The sequence below is a fragment of the Chiloscyllium plagiosum genome, unplaced genomic scaffold (genome assembly GCF_037043375.1).
Source record: "Chiloscyllium plagiosum isolate Xiang-an unplaced genomic scaffold, Cpla_swu_hap1 HiC_scaffold_9, whole genome shotgun sequence".
Lineage (NCBI taxonomy): Eukaryota > Metazoa > Chordata > Chondrichthyes > Orectolobiformes > Hemiscylliidae > Chiloscyllium > Chiloscyllium plagiosum.
This window is the reverse complement of record NW_028270147.1, coordinates 97,074,245-97,097,489: the sequence shown is the minus strand read 5'-3', so window position 1 is coordinate 97,097,489 and position 23,245 is coordinate 97,074,245. Positions and strand designations below refer to the sequence as shown.

General features: G+C 43.4%; 1 long non-coding RNA gene across 1 annotated transcript in view; it reads right to left on the bottom strand.

Annotated features, from left to right (window-relative positions):
- Window positions 1-23,245, bottom strand: part of LOC122545898 (uncharacterized) — a 119,431-nt gene that overhangs the window by 26,953 nt on the left and 69,233 nt on the right. The gene's annotated exons all lie outside the window — the stretch shown is intronic.

The window sequence follows — 23,245 nt, the reverse complement described above, 5'->3', positions numbered from 1 at the left end:
TCGCAATCTCATTGAAACATATAGGATTCTTAAGGGTCTTGACAAGATAAACAGTAAGAGGATGTTTCCCTCATGGAGGGTAGGGTCTCCACAGACAGAAAAGCATTAGGTAACCACCAGGGAGACATAGGCAGGATACAGAACATGTGAGGACCTGAAAGCTAAATAGTATCTATTTTAAAACAAGGAGCTTGACTGGTAAGACAGATGAACATATAACATTGATCAGCACATGGGAATATGACATTGTTGCAATCACTGTGACACAGTTGGAGGAAGGACAGGACTGGCAGCTTAACATTCCAGAGTATAGAAGTCTCAGGTGGGATGGGGGGATGCAACAGGGAGTTGGGGGCATTGCATTATTCATAGAGGAAACCATCACTGCAGAAATGAGGGAGGATGTCTTAGAAGCGTCTTCAAATGAGGCCATCTGGGTTGACTAAGAAATAAAACAGGTGCCATCACTTTGCTGGGATTATACTGCAGGCTCCCCAATAGTCAGATGGAGATAGAAGAGCAGATATGCAGGCAAATCACAGAGAGATGTGAGAGGAATAGGGTTATATTAGGAGAGAATTTCAACTTTGTGAACATTAGCTGGGATCGCCTTTATGTGAAATGTGATTGCATTTGTGTGAAAGGATAAGAAAGAAGCATATGTCACATACAGAGAATTAAAAGCAGGGGAGACTCTTCAGAAGTATAGTGGGGTGCTTAAAAAGGAAATTCTGAGGACAAAGAGGGATCATCTTTGTGAGATAGGATCAAGCAGAACCCCAAAGAATTTTATCTGTATGTTAAGGGCAATAGGATGACTCGGGAAATAACAGAATCTATTAGAACCAGAGAGGCAATCTTTGTGTGGAGCCAATGGACATGGGTGAGATCTTAAATGAAATTTTCTCATCTGCATTCACAACAGAGAAAGACATTGTAGCTGGAGATTTTACTTCTGGTAACGAGGTTCTAGAGCATGTTAAGATTAGTAAGAACGAAGTATTGGATGTTTTAGCGAGCATAAAGGTGCGTGAATGCCTAGAGCCTAATGAAATGTATCCCAGGCTGCTCTGGGAGGCAAGGGAGGTGATTGGTGGAACCCTGGGGGAGATATTCAAATTTTGCTGGCCACAGGTGAAGTGCCAGGTGACTGGAGGATTGCTGACGTGGTTCCTTTGCTCAAGAAGAGTGACCGAGATAGGCCAGGAAATTACAGGCCAATTCGTCTGATTCCGGTGGGAGGGAAATTATTGGTAACAATTCTGAGGAACAGGATTAACCGACAGTAGAAAAGACAGGGATGCCAGCACAGATTTGTTAGAGGGCAATCCCCTTTGAATAAGTTAATTGAGTGTTTTGAAAAGGTGAATAAACATATTGATGAGGTCATGAAGTTGATGTGTTTTATATGGACTTCAGTGAGGCCTTTGACAAGGTCCCATGTGGAAGGCTGGCCCAAAGGCTAAGAGCCCATTGGAATCCAAGGCAGGTTAGGATCCAAAACCAGTTTCCAAATAAGAGCCAGAGAGGGATGGTGGAGGGGTGGAGGATTTGAGGCCTGTGACCAGTTTTGCACCGTAGGAAACAACGCTAGCACCCTTGTTGTTTGCTGTATACATTAATAACTGGATGTGATTGTACACGGCATAATTTGTAGATTTGCCGATGACATGAAAATTGTTGGTGTTGTTAATAGTGAAGAGGAAGGCTTCAAGCTACAGTCTGATATTAATCAGCTGGTAAACTGATGCAGCAATGGCAGATGGAATTTAATCCTGATAAGTGTGAGGTGATGCACGTTTGGAGGCCTAATACGTGAAGGATATACACAATAAATGGTAGGTCCTTAGGGATTGCTAAGAAACAAAGGGAACTGGGAGTACAAATCCATAGATTCCTGAAGGTGTCAGCACAGGTAGACAGGATGGGGAAGAAGGCATATGGGATGCGTGACTTCATCAGCCAGGGTGCAGAAGTTAGGAAAAAGGAAGTTTATTGATGCTTTACAGAGCCCTGATCAGGCCACAGCTGGAATACTGTGTGCAGTTCTGGTCACCACACCATCAGAAGGACATGGTTGCACTGAAGAGGGTACAGAGGAGATACACCAGGACGTTGCCTGGGATGGAAAGTCTCAGTTATGAGGAAAAACTGGATCAGCTGGGTTTGTTTTCCCTGGAGCAGGGGAGGCTAAGGGGTGCACCTGATTGAGGTACACAAAATTATGAAAGGCAAAGACAAAGTAGATCATGAGATTCTGCACTGGATGAATGGTGCTCTGGCTGGAGACTGCACTGAATGAGTGAGCCTTGACAGCAATCACTGGGCCCTGACTGATTCTTTCCCTACAGGAAGGGATCCAGTGGATTGTCATCATTGGACTCGATATTGGCCCGGAACAGGTCCACTCTGGGTCAAAAGGAAAATCAGGTCAGGTTTTGGGAATGACCGGGATGTCTGGATCTGAGAGCCAAAGACTGGCCGGATGTAAGAAGGAAGATTGTGGTTTTAGGTTCCAGGATGATGTAACCAAATTGGTCAGATGGGCATATCATGGAAGATGGAATTTAACCCTGATAAATGTGAGTTGATGCATTTTGGAAAAAGTAACAATGAGAATCCAGGAAAATGTAACAATGAGAATCCAGTCAGACAGAGACTCGTTAGGAAGGGAGGTGCTGGGCACAGTAAACCAGCTCATGATGTCCAAGAGGATGTGTGGGCAGTTTCTGGTTAGAAACTGAAGCTTCTGCATCTTCTCCTGGCTTCCAGCTCCATCATTAAATCAGAAGAAGTTTCAACAGAGGAATCCTATTCTCATCAACAGACACTGACATCATCATCAGAACAAAAGGAATAGGACAGCAGGAGGCCATTCAGCCCCTCTCCCCTCTCTCTCCCCCATTACTCCCTTGCTGTCTCCCTCTCTCTCCATGCTCTGTCTCTCTATTTTGTTGCTGAGTTCTATGTTTATGGGGATTCAGACTCTCTTCTTTGATGTCAGGCAGTGATGCCTGTCCCAGTGTGTCAGACTGTGATGCTGTTGTTTGCTGGCACTGACACTATGATATCGATTGCAATATTACTCAGTGTGACAGGAGGTTACATGGTTTGATCAGTGGTGGGGGAGGAGCAGACTGACCAAGGAGCTGCAATCATTAGTCACTGCTGAAAATCTTCACACAGCCCACACCGAGAGATTCAGTATGGATATAAAAGGGGTCAGACATATTTAACTCACTCAATTACATTTTTAAATGAGGTCACCAATGTGGGAGACAAGGGAATGTCATTGCATGCTTTTCCTATGAACTTCCAGAAGACATTCGAGCAAGTTTGGCACCAGAATGATAATGTTATAATGGGAACAAAAAGATGGCAGAATAATTAAATGTATATTCCGGATCTTTATACACAAAGGAAGACTCAAATATATCACAAACATGTTGGAATCACAGGGTCTAGGGTGAAGGAGGAACTGCAGGAAATGAGTTTTATTAGGTAAAAGGTTTTGGGAAAATTGATGGGATTAAACTTTGACAAATCCACAGGAACCAACAAGCTGCTTCTTAGAGTACCTGCGTAAGTGCCCAAGTACTGGACAGTCCTGACAGATTGGAGAGTTGATGATGTAACATCGCTATTTAAAATGAGAAGAAGAGAGAAAACAGGGAATTTTAGTCCAGTCAGCCTGACGTTGATATTGGGGAAAATACTCAAGTCCATTGTAAAGATTTAATAGCTGAGCATGTGGAAAACATTGACAGAATTGGACACAGTCAGCATGCATTGTTGAAAGGGAAATCATGCTTAACAAATTGACTGGAATTGTTTCAGGATATAACTAGTGGATTTGATAAGGGGGAGCCAGTGGGTATGGTTTATCTGGACTTTCAGAAAGTTTTTCATAAATCCCTGATAAGATGCCAGTGTGTAAAATTAAGGTAAAATTAATCGTATACAATGTACTGATATAGATAGAAAACTGGTTGAGGAGAAATAAAGAAGCCTTTTTCTGAAAGGATACTGCATGCCTTGACTCCAGCTATTCACAATATCTCCTACTGATTTAGATGAAGGAACTTCAGTATAACAGCTCCAAGTTTGCAGATGTCACAAAGCTGTGTGGGAGGGTCAGCTTTAAGGAGGATGCAGAGATGCTTCAGTGTGATTTGGACAAATTGAGTGAGGGACAGATAAAATACAATGTGGCTAATATGACATTAACCAGTTTAGTAGCAAAAACAGTGAGGAAGATTATTATTTGAATGGTGACAGATTGGGAATGGGATGTGCAATGAGACCTGGGTGTCCTTGTATATAGGTCGCTGAAAGTAAGTGTGCAGGAGCAGCAGGCGGTGAAGAAGGCAAATGGTACATTGGATTCGTCACAAGAGGATTCAAGTACAGGAGCAGGGATGTCTTGCTGCAGTTATACAGGGCTTTAGTGATATCATGCCTGGAGTATTCAATTCAAAATTAGTTCGGTGACAGGAGGCAGAGGGTGGAGGCAGAAAGCTGTCTGTGTGACTGGCTCCAGTGTGCAGTGTGATACTATAGGGATCAGTGCTGGGTGCCTTATTATATGGAAACAATGTTGATGAGCATGTGAGGGGGGAATAATCAGTAAATTTCGAAATGATGCAAAGATTGGCCAGTTGTACGAAGGAAGAAAGAAGGTGGTTTTAAGTTCCAGGATGATATAACCAGATTGGTCAGATGGGCACATCATAGCAGATGGAATTTAACCCTGATAAATGTCAGTAGATGCATGTTGGAAAAGATAACAAGATAAGGCATTACTCGATGAATGGCAGGACATGAGGAAGCTCACAGCAACAGAGGGAACCTGCAATGGCTGGACATGTTAATGGGACAATTAAGAAAAGAGGTGGGAGACCTGCCTTCATCAGTTGAAGCATAAATTAAAAGAGCAGGGAGGATGTATTAGAGCTAAACAGAACTTTGGTTAGGCCACAGCTGGAGTAGTGTGTGCAGCTCTGGTCACCACACTATAGGAAGGATGTGATTGTACTGGAAGAGGTGAAGAGGATATTCACCAGTAAGTTGCCTGGGATGGAGCAGTTCAGTATGGAAGAGAGGGCGGAGAAGCTTGGGTATTTTCTTGGAGCAGAATGTTGAGTGGGGACCTGATAGAGATGTATAAGGTTATGAGGGACATGGAGCAGATGGATAGAAAGCTGAAGGGTCAATAGCAAGTTGGCTCACATTCACTATGAAAGGCAGGAACTTTACAGAGGATTTGAGGAAATGTTTTTTCAACCAGAGGGTGGGGGTCTGGAACACACTGCCTGTGAGGGCAGTTGATGCGGGAAACCTCAAAATCTTTAAAAAGTACTTGGCTGAACACCTGAAATGTCCTGCCATTCAAGGCTATGGGACTCATGTTGGAATGTGGGATTAATGCAGGTTTAGTGCAGTTTGGCAGATACAGATTCAATGGGCTGAAGAGTCTCTTCTGTCCTGTATGATTTTATGATTTGATAGTGTGTGAGCACAGGTCTGAGCTGAATAAACGGCCATGATCATACTGAAGGGCAGACCAGGCACGAAGGGCTGAATGTTCAACTTCTGCCTCTAGTTTCAATCCTGACTGCTCTGAGCTGCTGTGATTATCACTGAATGGACACTTATTATTAGAGATTCTGACCACAGTAGAAAGCCCCAGTGTAAAAAATAACTGCAAAGACTGTCAGAGCGCAAGGTTGAAACTTCACCAATAGAGGAAGTGAAAAAGGAGCTCGGAGCAGCTGGATGTTTGTTACTGAGACGGGAGAAAACTGTGAACTGACAGCACTCCGTGGAATCTGACAGGACAGGAGGGGGCCATTCACCCCATTGTGCCTGTGAGTGGCCCAAGTAGTCCCACTGTCACTCTCTCTCCCCATAACACAGCAAATCTTTCCTTATCAGCTTGATTTCTAATTCTGCCTTTTAGATCTGGGTCCAAGGCATGATGCTATCCCTAACCTGGGCTCTAAATTTGCATCTCATTCATTCACTGGGAGCAAACTGCATGGATTTGGGAAATGGAGCTTTGGACTCTGAACATTTTCTCTTGTCGCCTGAAAGACATGGAGTCATACAGCACTGGGTCCAAATCATCCATGCTGAACAAGCATTCAATTTCACCTAGTCCCATTTGCCAACATTTGTCCCACATCTCTCTAAAAGCTTCCTATTCATATAACCATCCAGATACCTTTTAAATGTTGTAATTCTACCAACCTCCACCACTTCCTCTGGAAGCTCAATCCAGACATACACTGTGTGAAAAAATGGTTTTCGGTCTATTTCAAACCCTTCCTCTCTCACCTTAAGCCAATGCTCTCTTTTTTTGGACTCCCCCACCCTGGGGAAAAGACCTTGCCTATTTACCTTATCCATGCCTCTCATGATGTGATAAACCCCTGTAAAGTCACCCCTCAGCTTCAGCCCCAGTCTATTCAGCCCCTCCCGATAGCGCAATTTTGATGTCATCTGCAAATTTACTGACCATACCTCCTTATGTTCACATCCAAATCATGGACAGTTGATACGGCAAAGTTGCAGTAAGTATGATGGTTTGAAGTGTGGCTACCAGGTATTTTAATGCAAGAAGTTTCAGGAATAAGGGCGATGAACTTTGAGCATGGATCAGTACTTGGAACTATGATGTTGTGGCCATTATGAAGAGTCAGATATCACAAGGGCAAGAATGGTTGTTGGATGTTCCAGGGTTTAGATGTTTCAAAAAGAATAGGGAGAGAGGTAAAAGAGGTGGGGAAGTGTCATTGCTAATCAGGGATAGTATCACAGCTGCAGAAAGGAGGTTGGAAAGGAGGGTTTGTCTACAGAGTTAGTATGGGTGGAGGTCAGAAACAGGAAAGGAGTAGTCATTTTATTCAGAGTTTTTAACAGAACGCCCCAATTGCAACAGAGACACAGAGTAGCAGAGTGGGAGGCAGATTTTGGAACGGCGCAGAACTAACAGGGTTGTTGTCATGGGTGACTTTAACTTTCCAAATATTGATTGGAACCTCCTCAGTTCAAATAGTTTGGATGCAGCTGTTTTTGTCAGGTGTGTCCAGGAAGTATTCTTGACTCATTATGTAATTAGGCTGATTAGAGGGGAGGCCATATTGGATTTGGTTCTTGGCAACAAACTCGGCCACGTGTCAGATCTCTCGGTGGGAAAACATTTCGGTGATAGTGATCACAACTCCCTGACCTTTACTATCATCATGGAGAGGGATAGGAGCCGACAGTATAGAAAAGCATTTAATGGGGGAAGGGGGAATTACAATGTTATTAGGCAGGAACTAGGGCACCTAAATTGGGAACAGATGTTCTCAGGGAAATGCAGGACAGAAATGTGGAGGTTGTTTAGGTCGCACTTGCTGATTATACTGGATAGATTTATCCCACAGAGCAATGATGGGATAAAGGAACCTTGGGTGACAAGGGATGTGGAGCATCTAGTCAAGAGGACGAAGGAAGCTTACTTAAAGTTGACGAAGCAAGAATCAGACAGGGCTCATGAGGGTTACAACGTAGCCAGGAAGGAATTGAAAAATAGACTTAGGAGAGCGAGAAGGGGGCATGAAAAAGCTTTATTGTGTCGGATTCAGGAAAACCTCAATGTGTTCTATACTTCTGTGAGGAACAAAGGAATGGCCAGAGTGAGGGTAGGGCCAATCAGGGATCGTGAAGGGAACGTGTGCCTGGAGTCGGAAGAGGTAGCAGAGGTCATTAATGAATACTTTGCTTCAGTACTCACTACTGAGATAGACCTCGACCTTTGTGAGGACAGCGTGAAACAGGCTGATATGCTCAAATACGTTGATGATAAGAAGGAGGATGTTCTGAAATTTTGAAAAAAAATATCAGGATAGATAAGTCCCCTAAGCCCAGATGGGATATACCCAAGATTACTATCGGAAGTGAGAGAAGGGATTGCTGCACCGTTGGTGATGATCATTGCATCCTCACCGTCTACTGGAGTAGTGCCAGATGGTTGGAGGGTGGAAAATGTTATTCCCTTGTTCAAGAAAGCAATGATCCTGGGAATTATAGACCAGTCAGTCTTACATTTGTGGTGGACAAATTATTGAAGGGAAATCTGAGAGACAGGGATTTATGATGACTTGGAATACCATAGTTTGATTGGAGTTAGTCAGCATGGCTTTGGGAGGGCTAGGTCATGCCTGACAAGCCTTAGTGAATGCTTTGAGGATGTGACAAAACACACTGATGAAGGTAGAGCAGTGGATGTCGTGTGCATGGATTTTAGCAAGGCATTTGATATGGTTCTCTATGGTAAACATATTCCAAAAATAAGGTGGCATGGGTTACATGGAAATCTGGCTGTCTGATTATAGAATTGGCTGGCCCGTAGAAGACAGAGAGTGGGGTAGTAGATGGAAAATATTCAACCTGGAGCTTGGTAACCAATGGTGTTCTGCAGGGATCTATTCTGGGATCTCTGCTGTTTGTGATTTTTATAAATGACTTGAGTGAGGAAGTGGAAGAGTGGGTTAGTAAGTTAGCTGATGACATGAAGGTTTGTGGAGTGGGGATAGTGTGGAGGCTTTTGGAGTTTGCAACGGGATACTGACAGGATGCAGAGCTGGGCTGAGAAGCGGCAAATGGATTTAAACCTGGAAAAGTGTGAAGAGATTTGTCTTGGAAGGTTGAATTTGACTGCAGAATACAAGGTGGATGGCAGGATTCTTAGCAGTGTGGATGGACAGAGTAATCTTGGGGTCCATGTCCATAGTTCCCTAAAAGTTGGCACCGAAGTTGATAGGGTTGTAAAGAAGGCATATGGTGTATTGGCTTTCATTAGCAGCGGGATTGAGTTGAAGAGCCATGAGGTTATGCTACAGCTCTATAGAGCCGTAATTAGACGACACTTGGAATATTGTGTTCAGTTCTGGTTGCCTCATTATAGGAAGAATGTTGAAGCTATAGAGAGGATGCAGAGAAGATTTACCAGGATGCTACGTGGACTGGAGGGCATGTCTTATGAAGAAAGACTGAGGGAGCTAAGGCTTTCTCATTGGAACAAAGAAGGATTACAGGTGATTTGATAGCGGTGTATAAGGTAATGAGAAACATAGATCGAGTGAATCACCAGAGACAATTTTCCCAGGGCAGAAATGGCTATCATGAGGAGGCACAATTTAAGGTGATTGAAGGAAGGTTTAGGGGGGATGTTGGAGCTTAGTTCTTTACACAGACAGTGGGTGTTTGCGTGGAATGCACTGCCAGAGGCTGTAGTAGAGTCAGATACATTAGGGACATTTAAGCGACTCTTGAATAGGCACATGGATGATAATAAAATTAAAGGTATATCGGATAGATTGATCTTCGAATAGGAGAAAAGGTTGGCACAACCTCGAAGGCCAAAGGGACTGTACTGTGCTGTACTGTTCTGTGTTCTGTGTTCGATGTTCTACAAATGACAAAAAGCACTTTATCCTTCACTGATCCTTTTGGCACACCACTGGTCACAGGCCTCCAGTTCAGAAAGCATCCCTCCATCACTACCCAGTCTTCTGTTGCCTTCAAGCCAGTTTTCTATCCATGTGGCTTTTTGTCCCTGTATTCCATGTGATATAACCTTGCTCAGCAGAATATCAAGAGGAATCATGTCGAACACCTTAATGAAGACTATATAGACCACGTTCATCACTCTGCCTTCATCAATCCTATTACTTCTTCAAAAAGCATAATCAAGTTCATGAGACATGATTTTCCAGGCACAAAGCCATGTTGACTATCCCTGATCAGTCTTTGCCTTTCCAAATACATGCGCAACCTGTCCCTCAGGATTCCCTCCAATAATTTGGCCACCACCAAGATCAGACTTAGCAGTTTATAGTTCCCTGGCTTATCCTTCCCAACTTTCTTAAACAGTGGCATCAAGTTAGCCAACCTTCAGTCTTCCGGCACCTCATCTTTGGCCATTGAAGATACAAATATCTCGGCAAGGGGCCCAGCAATCCCTAGCTTCCAACAGTGTTCTAGTGCACACTTGATCAGGTCCCAGGGACGTATCCACCTTTATGAGGTTTAAGATTTCCAGCAGATCCTGCTCTGTAATATGGACATTTTTTCAAGAAGTCACAATTTATTTCCCCAAGTTCCCAATGTTCCATATCCTTCTCCATGGTAAACACTGATGCAAAATACTCATTTGTGATAGAAAAGGCTAAGTGATTCCCCAACCAGTTGCCCAGATCTCTGCTCTGTAGTCCTGCCACATCCACTCATGGATGGTTGCGGACAATTAAAGAACTCAGTGGAGACGGTGGGGTGGGGAGGGGGCACAAATCTCCCCATCCTCAATGATAGAAAAACCTCACACATCAGTGCAAAAGATAAGGCTTCAGAAACCGCAGCAATCTTCAGCCAGAATTGCCCAGTGGATGATCCATCTTGGCCTCGTTCAGTGATCCCCAGGATCACATACATCAGTGTTCACCCAATTCGATACACTCCACGCAACATCAAGAAATTGTTGGGGGCTGCAACCATTGGAGATGGTTGGAGACTGCAAAGGCTATGTGCCCTGACAATATTCTGGAAATAAGACTGAAGACTTGTGCTCCAGAACTTGCTTCTCCCCTACGCAAGCTATTCAAGGACAGCTAGAACACTGGTATCGAACTAACAATGTGAAAAATTGTCCAGATATGTCCTGGACGTAAAGAGTAGGACAAATCCAAATTACCACCTCATCAGCCAACGTTTGGTCATCAATAAAGCAATGGAAGGTTTCTCAACAGTGCTATGAAACAGGATCTGCTCAGCAATAAACTGGACAGTGATTCTCAGTTGGGTTCTGCCAGGGCCACTCAGCTCCTGACCTCATTACAGCCTTGGTGCAAACATGGGCAAAAGAGCTGAATTTCAAAGGTATGGTGAAAGTGACAGCCCTTGGTATCAACATCAAATTTTATTGAATGTGGTATCAAGGAGCCCAGGAAAAACTGGAATCAATGGATATCAGGGGACAAACTCATCACTGGTTAGAGTCCTACCTGGTACATAGGAAGATGTGGTTGTTGGAGGTCAGTCATCTCTGCAGGCGTTCCTCAGGATAGTGTCACAGGCCGAATCATCTTCAGCTGCTTTATCAATGACCTTTCCGCCATTATATGATCAGAGTAGCAATATTCGCCACTGATTGCACAATGTTCAACATCACTCATAATTGCTCAGATACTGAAGCAGTCCATGTTCAAGAATGTTAGGATCTGGACAAGTGCCAAGTAACATTCACACAACACAAATGCCAGCTAATGGCTAATCCAACAAGAGAGAATGTATCCGATATTTCTTGAAATTCAATGGCGTTACTACCATTGAGTGCCTCACCATCAATGTCTCAGCTGTAAACAAAAACCTGACTGATCTCACCAAGTAGTTAGAATGGCTTCATAAGGTGTGAGGTTAACAATCCTGCAGCAAGTAACTCAGCTCCTGCCTCCCCAAGGCTTGTTCACCATCTATAAGGCACAAGTCAGAGTGTGATGGAATATTCTCGATTTGCTTGGATGGGTGCAGTTCCATTAACATCCAAGAATCCTGACACCACCCTGGATATAGCAGCCCTCTTGATTGGCACCACATTCACAAATAAGTACTCCCTCCAAAACCAATGCTCAGTAACAGCAGTGCATACAGTCTACAAGATGCACTGCAGAAATTCATCAATGCTCATGAGACAGGATCTTCTAAATCCACAACCACATCCATTTAGAAGCTCAAACACATCAGATAAATGGGAACTACCTGAAAATTCCCCTCCAAGTCACTTACCATCCTAACTTGGAAATGCATCACATTCCTTTACTGCTGCTGGGTCAAAATCCTGGAATTCCCTCCCTAAAGGCATTGTGGTTATACATACTGCACATGGACTACATCTGTTCAAGAAGGCAGCTCTTCACCATCTTCTCCAAGGTAATTTGGGATGGTGAATAAAGATTGGCAGAACCAACAATATACTCATCCAGTGAATGAATTTAAAGAATTTATTAAAACAGAGAAATATGATTGGGAAATGGAGCTCAAGGTTCCAAACTTATCCTCTGCTGTTCTCAGGTCCATGTTTACTGGTCTCTGTTGGAGGGTCTAGTGCGACGTGGACACCATGATGGGTGTAGTGTTCAGTTCATTTATGTGTACTTGTGTGATGATCCAGCCCTCATCCCGGTAAAACAGTCTGACCCGGAGTCTAACCATGGAAGGGGAAGGAGAGGGGAAGGGATTAGAACATGTTGTGAATGGAGATAATGGGTCAGTGGGTCAGAGCCTGTCCTGTCCCTCCAGCTTACACTGATGGCCTAAGGATCTCTTCACTCTGCTGTGCCTTCATAGAATGAGGTTTGTGTCCAAACCAGTCCCCAGTCAGAATAGGCCAACAGCACAGAACTGCCCTTCATTTGACAAGAATCTGTCCATCTTCCTGAGAGAGGCTAAAGCCTGCTCAGTGTGGGAAATGGGGCCTTACTCCAGGAGAAGACATGCCTCTGGGGTCAAGGGTTAACATCCATGAGTGGGGCAGAGCAGAGGGAGATTTACAGTCACCAGCTGAGAGACTGTGGGAAAGGGAGACACAGGGAAAGAGAGAGGGAGAGAGAGAGAGAGATGGAGGGCGAGTGTGTGAGGGAGTGGAGGAGGAGAGTCTGGAAAGTGTGAGATGGATGGAAGGAGCAAGAGAGAGGTAAAGAGAGGTAGAGATTGTGGAATTGAGGGATAAAGCGAGAGAGAAATAGGATGTGAGACAGTGTCACTGAGAGGGACAAAGAGTCAGAAAGTGTTAGAGAAGGAGAAAAAGAGATATGGCAAGTGTAAGACAGAATGAGCGAGGAAGAGAGATTGAAAGTTATGAACAAAGGCAGGTAGAGAGGGAGGAAGAGAGAAAATGGGAGGAATAGAGAGGGACTGATATCCAGGTAGAAGTTTTCAATAGGAACAAGAGAAGTGAGATGGTAAGCGATGGAGAAATGGAGATTGTGAGACAGACTGAGGGAGAGTGAGGAAGTTGGAGAGACTAGCTATGGGACAGAGTGTGTGAGATGGGGAGAGAGAGAGAGAATGAAAGAGAGACTGAGAGAAAGGGAGAGAAAGAGATGGAAGATCAGAAACAGAGTCCACCTCGTCAATGCCGACCAGGTATCTGGAATTAATCTCGTCTCATTTGCCAGCATTTGACCCATATCCGTCTAAACCCTTCCTATTCATGTATCCACCAAGATGTATTTTAAAATATTATAATTCTACAAGCTTCCACCACTTCCTCTGGCATCTCATTCCATACAGGTATCACCCTCTGTGTGAAACAGTTGCCCCTTAGGTCCCTTTTAAATCTTTCTCCTCTTACTTTTAGTTTTGGTCTCCCTTACCATGGAATAAACAAACCATGCTATTGACCCTATCCATGCCCCATGAGTTTTTACACCTCTATAAAGTCACCCTTCAGCCTCCAATGCCCCGGGAAAATAGCTCCAACCTATTCAACCTCTCCCTAAAGCTCAATTCCTCCAAACCCTGGCAACATCCTTGTAAATCTTTTCTGAATAGTTTCAAGTTTAACAACATCTTTCCTGTAGCAGGGAGACCAGAATTTAATGATGTATTCCAAAAGTGGTATAACCAATATCCTCTACAGCCACAACATGACATCCCAACTCCTATAAAGTCCAAAATTACTTTGGATGCTGGAAAATCGGAAAATAATAGAAATTGCTATTGAGGGATGGTGTAGGAGAGAGGGGTTCAGATTTGTGGGACATTGGGACCGGTTCCGGGGAAGGTGGGACGATTACAGGTTGGACGGTCTACACCTGAACCGGACTGGAACTAATGTCCTTGGGGGAGTTTTTGCTACTGCTGTTGGGGAGGTTTCAAACAAATGTGGCAGGGGATTAGGAATCCGAAGAGAAGACTAGTAGACGGTGAGGTGGAAAGTGGAGACTGTAAGGATCATGAAGTTAGCATTACCAAGGGGAAGAGTAGGCAGAGAGCAGATGAATGCAAAAGAACTGGCAGCCTGAAGTGCATATACTTTAATGCAAGGAGTGTAGTGGGTAAGGCAGATGAACTTAAGGCTTGCATTGGTGCCTGGGCATATGACATTATTGCAATCACAGAGACTTGATTGAAGAAAGGACATGATTGGCAACTAAATTTTCCAGGATATAGATGCTTCAGACAGGACAGGGAGGGAAGTAAAAGGGGGGGAAGACTTTCATTACTGGTCAGGGATGATATCACAGCTATGCTAAATGAGGACACAATGGAGGGTTTGAGCAGCGAGGCATTATGGGTGGAGCTGAGAAAAAAGAAGGGTTCAATTACTTTGTTGGGGCTGTATTACAGGCTTCCCAACAGTGAGGGTGAGGTAGAAGAACAAATAGGTAAACAGATTATGGAAAGATATAGAGGCAAAAGGATGGTGGTGATGGCAGATTTTAATTTTCCCAACATTGACTGGTATACACTTAGTGTCAGAGGTCTGAATGGGGCAAAATTTGTAAGGAGCATCCAGGAATGTTTTCTAGAGCAGTATATCAATATTCTTATGAGGGGAGGGGCCATATTAGAGCTGGTGTTGGGGAATGAGCCAGGCCAGTTGGTAAAAGTTGCGGTCGGGGATTTCTTTGGGAATAGTGGCCACAATTCTGTAAGTTTTAGAATACTCCTAGACAAAGATGAGACTGGTCCAAAGGGAAGAGTACTAAACTGGGCCAAGGCCAATTATATCAAAATTGTGCAGGTACTGGGAAATGTGGATTGGACACAGCTATTTGAAGGGAAGTCCACATTTGATATATGAGAGGCTTTCAAAGATAGGTTCAAGATTGTGCAAGATAGGCATGTTCCTATGAAAACAAAGGATAGAAAAGGCAAGATTTGTGAGTCGTGAATGACAGGAGAAATCGTGCGACTAGCCAAGAGGAAAATGAAAGCATACATAAGGTCCAAGCAGCTAAGAACAGAACGGGCCTTGGAGGAATATCAGGAGAGTAGGAATTTTAAATGAGAAATCAAGCAGGATAAAAGGGATCATGAAATAACTTTAGTGAGCAGAATTAGGAAGAATCCCAAGGCCTTTCATTCTTATATAAGAAGCAAGAGGGTAACTAGAGAAAAGGTTTTCCCACAAAAGGATAAGGAAGAAAAGTTGTGTCGAACCTGAGAAAATGGGTGAGATTCTCAATGATTACTTTGCATCAGTGTTCACTGAGGAGAGGGAAATGATGAATGTTGAGATAGAAGTTTGTTTATTCTGATCATGTTGACATAAAGAGGGAAGATGTGTTGGGTAGGCAAAAGGATATTAGCCTACCCAGGACCAGATGTTAAAGGAGGTGAGAGAGGAAATAGCTGGGGCCCTGACAGATATCTTAGTAGCATCCTTAAACACAGGCGAGGTGCTGGAGGACTGGAGGGTTGATCATGTTGTCCCCATGTACAGGAAGTATAGTATGGACATTCCGGGTAACTACAGACCAGTGAGCCTGATGTCAGTGGTGGGAAAATTGCCGGAGAAGGTACTGAGGGATAAAATCTATTTATATTTGGAAAAGAATGGGCTTATCAGTGATAGGCAACACAGTTTTGTGCAGAGGAGATCGTGCCTTACCAAATTAATAGAGTTATTTGAGGAAGTAACCAAGTTGTTAGATGAAGAAAGGGCTGTCAATGTCATATACATGGACTTTAGTAAGGCATTTAATAAGGTTCCCAATGGTAAACTAATGGAGAAAGTGAAGTCACATGGTGTACAGGGTGTTCTAGCTAGGTGGATAAAGAACTGGTTGAGCAACAGGAGACAGAGAGTCGTGGTTGCAGAGAATTTCTCAAAATGGAGAAAGGTGACCAGTGGTGTTCCACAGTGATCAGTGCTAGGGCCACTGTTGTTTGTGATATATATACATGATCTGGAAGAGGGCATTGCTGGTCTGATCAGTAAGTTTGCAAACGACACGAAAATTGGTGGAGTAGCAGAAAGCATAGGAGACTTTCAAAGAATACAGGAGAATGTAGATAGGCTGGAGAGTTGGGCAGAGAAGTGGCAAATGGAGTTCAATCCAAACAAATGTGATGTAATGCATTTTGGGAAGTCTAATTCTAGAATAAACTGTACTGTAAACGGAAGAGCTTTGGGAAAATTTGATGACCAGAGAGATTTGGGAGTTCAGGTCCATTATATTCTGAAGATAGCTGCACAGGTGGATGGAGTGGTCAAGAAGGCATATGGTATGCTTGCCTTCATAGGATGGAGTATTGAGTAAAAGAGCTGGCAGGTCATGTTAAAATTGTACAAGACTTTGGTTCGGCCACATTTAGAATACTGTGTGCAGTTCTGGTCGCCACATTACCAAAAGGATGTGGATGCTTAGGAGAGGGTACAGAGAAGGTTTATGAGGTATGGAAGGTGCTAGCTAAGAAGAGAGGTTGAGTAGTCCAGGATTGTTTTCATTAGAAAAAAGGAGATTGGGGGGGTCTGACTGAGGTTTACAAAATCATGAAAGGGATAGAGACGGTAAATAGAGATAAGCTTTTTCCCAGGGTGAGGGATTCAATAATGAGAGGTTCCATGTTCAAGATGAGAGGTGGAAAGTTTAAGAGTGATTATACACAGCAAGTACTTCACACAGAGGGTGGTAGGTGCCTGGAACGTGTTGCCAGCAGAGGTGGTAGAGGCAGGCACGGTAGATTATTTAAGGTGCATCTTGACAGATGCATGAGTAGGTGGGGAACAAAGGGATACAGATGTTTAGGAATTGGGCGACAGGTTTAGACTGTGGATTTGAATCAGCTCAGGCTTGGAAGGCTGAAGGGCCTGTTCCTGGGCTGTAAATTTTCTTTGTTTTTTTGTCTTTGTACTTTGCTGGAAAAACTCAGTAGATCTGGCAGCATCTGTGTGTCCAATGACCCTTCCTCAGTTCTGAAAAAAGGATCACTGGACTTGAAACAATAACTGATTTCTGTCCACATATGCTGCCAGACGTGTTGAGCTTTTCCAGCAATTTCTAGTTTTGTTCCAATACTCAATGCTCTGACTAATAAAGGCCAGTATCCCAAATACCTTCTTCACTAACCTGTCAATCCATGACTCCGCTTTGAATGAACTATGAACCTGCGCCCCAAGATCTCTTTGTTTGGCAATACTCCCTGGGTCCCTCCCATTAAGTGTATAAGTCCTGCCCTGGTTTGTCTTACCAAACTGCAGCACCTCACATTTATCTAAATTAATCACCATCTGCCACTCCTCAGCCAATTGGCCCATCAGATCAAGATCCCATTATACCCTGATGTAACCTTCTTCACCGTCCATTACACTACAATTGCCCAAGGCTGGCATCAAACCTGGGTCCTTGGTGCAGTGAGGCAGCAGTGATAACCACTGAGCCACCATGCCACCCTGAATAGCTTCCCACCACGGCATGGACGAGGAAGATGGTCAGGAATCAAAATTGGCAGGAGAGCAGAAGAGAAAGAAATTGCTATTAAATTTCTTCCCTGAGTAACAAAGTATTCATAAACAGAACAATAACAAACCAGGCTAAAAATCTCCTTTCTCCTAACTATTTTTTAACCTCAGAACTTTCCTTAGTTACTAGTTCAAGTCCAGTTGCAAGAGTAATTTAAATGTGCAGCATTTCCATTTACAAATGAACCAGCCGCAACATAAAGCAATTTGCCAGCTTCCAAGTAACACTCATGTCCCTGGATGTTTAAGTTTCTTGTTAAATAGGGTCTCTTTTCACCTTTTGCATCTTTGGATTCAATTTTATTCTTTTTTTACTTTTCTTTTAAGAATGCACCATTTTGGTCATAGTTCATGTAACTTTTCAATGAAAAGTTAATTTTAAAGATCAATAATTAATTCCTCAAGAAGCACTGAATTAACCTCCAATACACTTCTCTAGCAGGAGTGTTGATCAAACAGCTCAATGTAACTGATAAATCAGCATGATATTCACATTGACCAGGATTGATTCTTTTTTTAAACAATGTTGTAGAGTCAATTTAACTTGAATTATCTGCAAGAGCATGAATATCTGCAACCATATATGAGCAGCTGCAAGTGTAAGTTACAAATACAGTTCCAAGAGACCAAAGTCGCTTCAGACCAGGAACATGAGTGCACTTCAATTTCTTTATCATGACAGAAGGTCGAAAATACTGAAACAATTCTTTTCCCTTTCAAATTGCTTTTCTGGGGAAGAAACGACATGAGACAGAAATGTCTGTATCAAGGCAATTATTCCTGCAATTTAAATGATAAAATAGTACAGGTTGTACAGCCAAAAAGAATATGGCATGATATTCGAGCAAGTCACAATGTTTGTGAATTGATTACAATGTTCCCAAAAAAGACATTTTCAGGCTGCAATTACTGCTATGAATGGAATTTATAAAAATACTTAATTGAGCACCAGAATTTTTTTTAAAAAGTCTACCATGGATCCAGCACATGAAGTCACTGCAAAAAATGCTAAATCTGAGACTCGGGTTCAATTCCCGACTCAGGCGACTGACTGTGTGGAGTTTGCACATTCTCCCCGTGTCTGCGTGGGTTTCCTCCAGGTGCTCCGGTTTCCTCCCACAGTCCAAAGATGTGCAGGTCAGGTGAATTGGCCATGCTAAATTGCCCCTAGTGCTAGGTGCAGGGGTAAATGTAGGGGAATGGGTGGGTTACGCTTCGGCGGGTCGGTGTGGACTTGTTGGGCCGAAGGGCCTGTTTCCACACTGTAAGTAATCTAATCTAATCTAAAGTCAGAGCAGTGCCAGAGGCCAAGGACAAATAGCTAATGAGCTTAATTGATCACATTACTCAATCATGAAAGAAAATAAAATTAAAATTAATTGAACATAGGATACTAACATTAAAGAGACACAATTTTACATTAAATTATCTCACAGCACCAGGGACCCCAGTTCAATTCCAGACTTGGGTGACTGTGTGTGTAGTTTACACATTCTGCCTTTGTCTGCGTGGGTTTCCTCTGGGTGCTCTGGATTCCAAAGTCCAGGTTAGGAGAATTTGACATTCTAAATTGCCCATACTGTTCAGGGATGTGTAGGTTAGGTCCATTAATCAGGGGTAAATGTATAATAAAATGGGGTAATGGGTCTGGGGAGGTTGCTCTTCGGAGGGCATTTGTTAGGTCGAATGGCTTGTTTCTACACTGTACAGATTCTGTAATTCTAAAACTTAAAATTTATAAATAGGAATTGAATAATAAAGGAATGAGTAACCATAGGAATCATTCCAGCTTAAAAAGGAGCCCTGAATTTTAACTTAAATTTTAATTCAATTAAATAAATAAAAAAGGATTGTTCAGAGGGTGGCAATGCAGGTTGGTATTTTATAACGGCAGCATGTGTGAGTTTGCAGAGAGCATCACAATCGTGTATTATTCCATGACATAACCTTAGCTATAAATACAATAAGTTAATTAATCAAGAAACTTTAACATGAAGCTGCTGAACTGGAATCCAGCATTTTAATAGATTAGCAGCCAGTTGGTGAGGTTGAAATCAAAACATATTTCCTTTTGTGGAAGGAGTTTACTGACTTCCTCAACCTTTCCCCTCTGATCCCACACTGATATGAAAGATGCTTTCTATTTTCATTTGCTCAATTAATAGCCATAACCTGTTTCTTCTGAGGCTTAAATAAATGCAGGGGTAACTTTAATGGTGTGATCCACCAGACATTAACAAGGCAGTCATATATTTTGAATCAGGGCTCTTATGGTGCATTGGTAATGTCCATATTTCTGTGCCACAGCCTTTGCTTTTATCTGAAAGGTACAGGATTCATGTTGCTTGTTGGATGAGGATAAAATCTTCAAAGTGGATGAGGAAAATAACTATAGTACAGTGGTCAGCATGGGATGAAATACAGATGGGGAAATGTTCACTGTATTTATAGCTAAGGTTATGACAGGCTTCTTGCAGCTGGAGAGAGCAAGGTAGAGAAGGGGGAAGATGCAGTTTCCATAATCCACATAGGAACTATCAGCGAGGGGAGACAGAGGTAGAATTAGTAATTGAGACCCCCCCCCCCCCCAGGTTAATCCTCTAGAGACATGGGATTGCATCCTCCCACGGCAGGTGGCTAAATTAATAATCTCAACTTAAAAGCTAATGTAATGGCAACAACAAAATCATTGTTAACAGTCATCATTTTTTTTTTTAAAAATCTGGTTCACAAATCTCCTTCAGGGAGGGAAATCTGCCATCCTGATGGAAATCTGGCCTACAAGTGACTCCCAACTGATAACAATGTGGGTGACTCTTAAATGAGCTCTGAAATGGTTGAGCAAGTCACTCAGTTACAGCAAACTGCTATGAGTCAAAGAAAAGGAATGAAACTAGACAGCATAGTAGGCATTGATCAAGACACTAGAAATGACAATAACAAACACAACCCTGTCGACCTTACAAAGTCCTCACTAGTATCTGGAGTGCTTATATCAATATTCGTAGTGCTGCCTCACAGACAAGTCAAGCAACAGCCTGACTGTACCTTCCTCTCAGAATCATAATTTGCAGACAAATGTCCCAGACACCACCATCAACAGTTGTTACTCTTACTGACAGATATACACATATCATACTTAGCTATCACAGGCATGCTTTATTCCAAAGGCAGGACAGACACTGCAGAATGTTGGCAGTGCAGTATACAGTTGGGAGGGAAGAGCAAGGAAACCCCTTGTTGTTTACCAGCTAATGCCTTCTCTTGGCTGATGAATCAGTAGTCCTTCATGCTGACCACCACCTGGAGGCACAAGTGAGAATGTACACTGTGCAGCAACAGAATTGTATTTACCCAAAAACTGTGAGTTGATCACCTGGAATATCCCACTCTACGATGACCATTAACTGCAGAGCAATCAACCCTGGTCTGATGAAGAGTGCTAGAGGCATGCCTGAAGTAGCACTGAATACTTAGAAATGAGATTTCAATCTGGTGATGTTAGGATTACTTGCATGCCAAACAATGGAAGCAGCAAGTGGTAGACAGCGCTAAGTGATCCCACCATGAAAAGAGCAGATCGATTACATTATGGGAAGGTCGTGATTGTCCTCAAGAGGGTACAGAGAAGATCTACCAGGATTCTGCCTGGTCTGGAGGCTCTCAGCAATGAGGAAAGATTGGAAAGGCTGGGGTTGTTTTCATTGGAGCTGTGAAGGTTGAGTGTGTACCTGGTAGAGGGGTGTAGGTTATGAGGGCAGAGATAGAGTGGGGAGGAAAACACATTTTCCATGAATAACGGGGTTAATCACCAGGTGCAGAGATTGAAGGCAACATAGGCATAAAACATAGAAACCCAGAGCAGGAGTAGGCCATTCAGCCCTTTGAGACGTGTCTATCATTACATATGATCATGACTGATCCTCTCTCAATGCCATATTTCTGCTTTCTCCCATCCTCCTTGATCTGTCAAAATGTAAAAATATTACCTCTTTATTTTTCTTAAATATATTCATCATCTTGTCCTCCACAGCCTTCAGTGTTAGAGGATTCCACAGGTTGACCACCGTCTGAATGAAGAAATGTTTCCTCATCTCAGTCCGAAATGCTCTACCCTCTATCTCTCTGAGCCTGTGTCCCCTGGTTCCAAACTCCCCAACCAGGGGAAACTTCCTCCCGGTCCAGCCCTGTTATAATTTTATATGTTTCAATCAGATCCCCTCTCATCCTTCTGAACTCGAGTGAGTCCAGGCCCAGTCGAGACAGAGGCTGAGAGGAGAGTTGAGGAGAAATGTTTTCATCCAGAGGATGTAGGAGACTGCAACGCACTGCCTGAAAGGCTGGTTGAGTCACGAACTCTTGGAACATTGGAGCAGTGTTTAGATATTCCCTTGTGTTGCTATAGCCTCCAGGGCTATCAACCAAGAGCTGGAGAATGGGATTACTGTTGTCAGATCTTTGTTGACCAGCACAGACACAATAGGCCAAATGGCCTCAAACAGTGTTGTTCAGGTCAATGATTGTCTGAGACAGAGAGAGAGAGAGAGAGAGAGGGGCGCATGTTGTGAGTTTGAGATAGTGAGAGAGGGAGGCATTTAACTGCTATCTCAGGACTCAGTGTTGCAGTACTATAGAGATCAGATCAAGAGTGACAGAGAAGGAGAGAGGGAGGCAGACAAAGAGAGACTGAGACAGTGAGAAACTGGAAACTCAGAGTACAGGGAAAAAAGGAGTGAGCAAACAGATCAAGAAAAGGGGGAAGGATAGGAAAAGATGCTAAGAAAGAGAGAGGGGGGCAGACAGACAGTGACCAACCAACATTGAGGGAGAAGGAGAGAGAGAGTGGCATCAAGACATGGAGAAAAAGAGACAGAGATGTGAAGTGACAATGTAACTGGGAGAGAGGGAAATGGAGAAAGAAAATGAAGCAATGAGTCAGTGTAAGACAGGCATAGATATAAATGGAAAGAGAGAGAGTGAGTGCAAGATGTGAAATGGAAAAGAGAGGGAAGAGGAAGTGCGAGGTGATGACGTGGCTCTCTCTGCCTGATGCCATTTACATACTGAGGAACACCCAGTCAGACTCTCACAGGCTGCAGCTTTATAAAGCAGAGCCCAGTGAAGGGAGAGTTTATCAGGAACCAGGCACAGGGACAGGAGCACACACCATGATTTCACACATCCAGCTGATCTGGCCCCTGGCATTCTGTGTCGCAGGTACAAATCTCTCTCCTTCCACCTTGAATCTTAAGCTGTTCTCCATTTCACTCCAATTCCACTGACTTGTGATTGAAGGGAAAATGCTGAAACCAGAGGAATGTTCAGTGTCTCCAACAATCTCTCATTTGACAGGCTCTTTCTACAACAGTTCTGACTTCACTGTGTTTCTCTCCAACCCCTCAGGTATCAGTGGGGACATCACCATGACCCAGTCTCCCCCGGTGCTGTCAGTGGGACTGGGCCAAACCGCAACAATCACCTGTACGGCCAGTCAAAGCATTAGCAATAATATTGCATGGTACCAGCAGCGAGAAGGTCAGAAACCCTCTCTCCTGATCTATGAAGCAAAAGATCGATTCACAGGAGTCTCCGATCGATTCACCGGCAGTGGATCAGGGACCAGTTTCACCCTGAAAATCAGCAATGTTCAGAATGAGGATGTCGCTGACTATTACTGTCAGCAGTATGACAGCTGGCCTTCACAGTGATACAGATCCGTACAAAAACCTC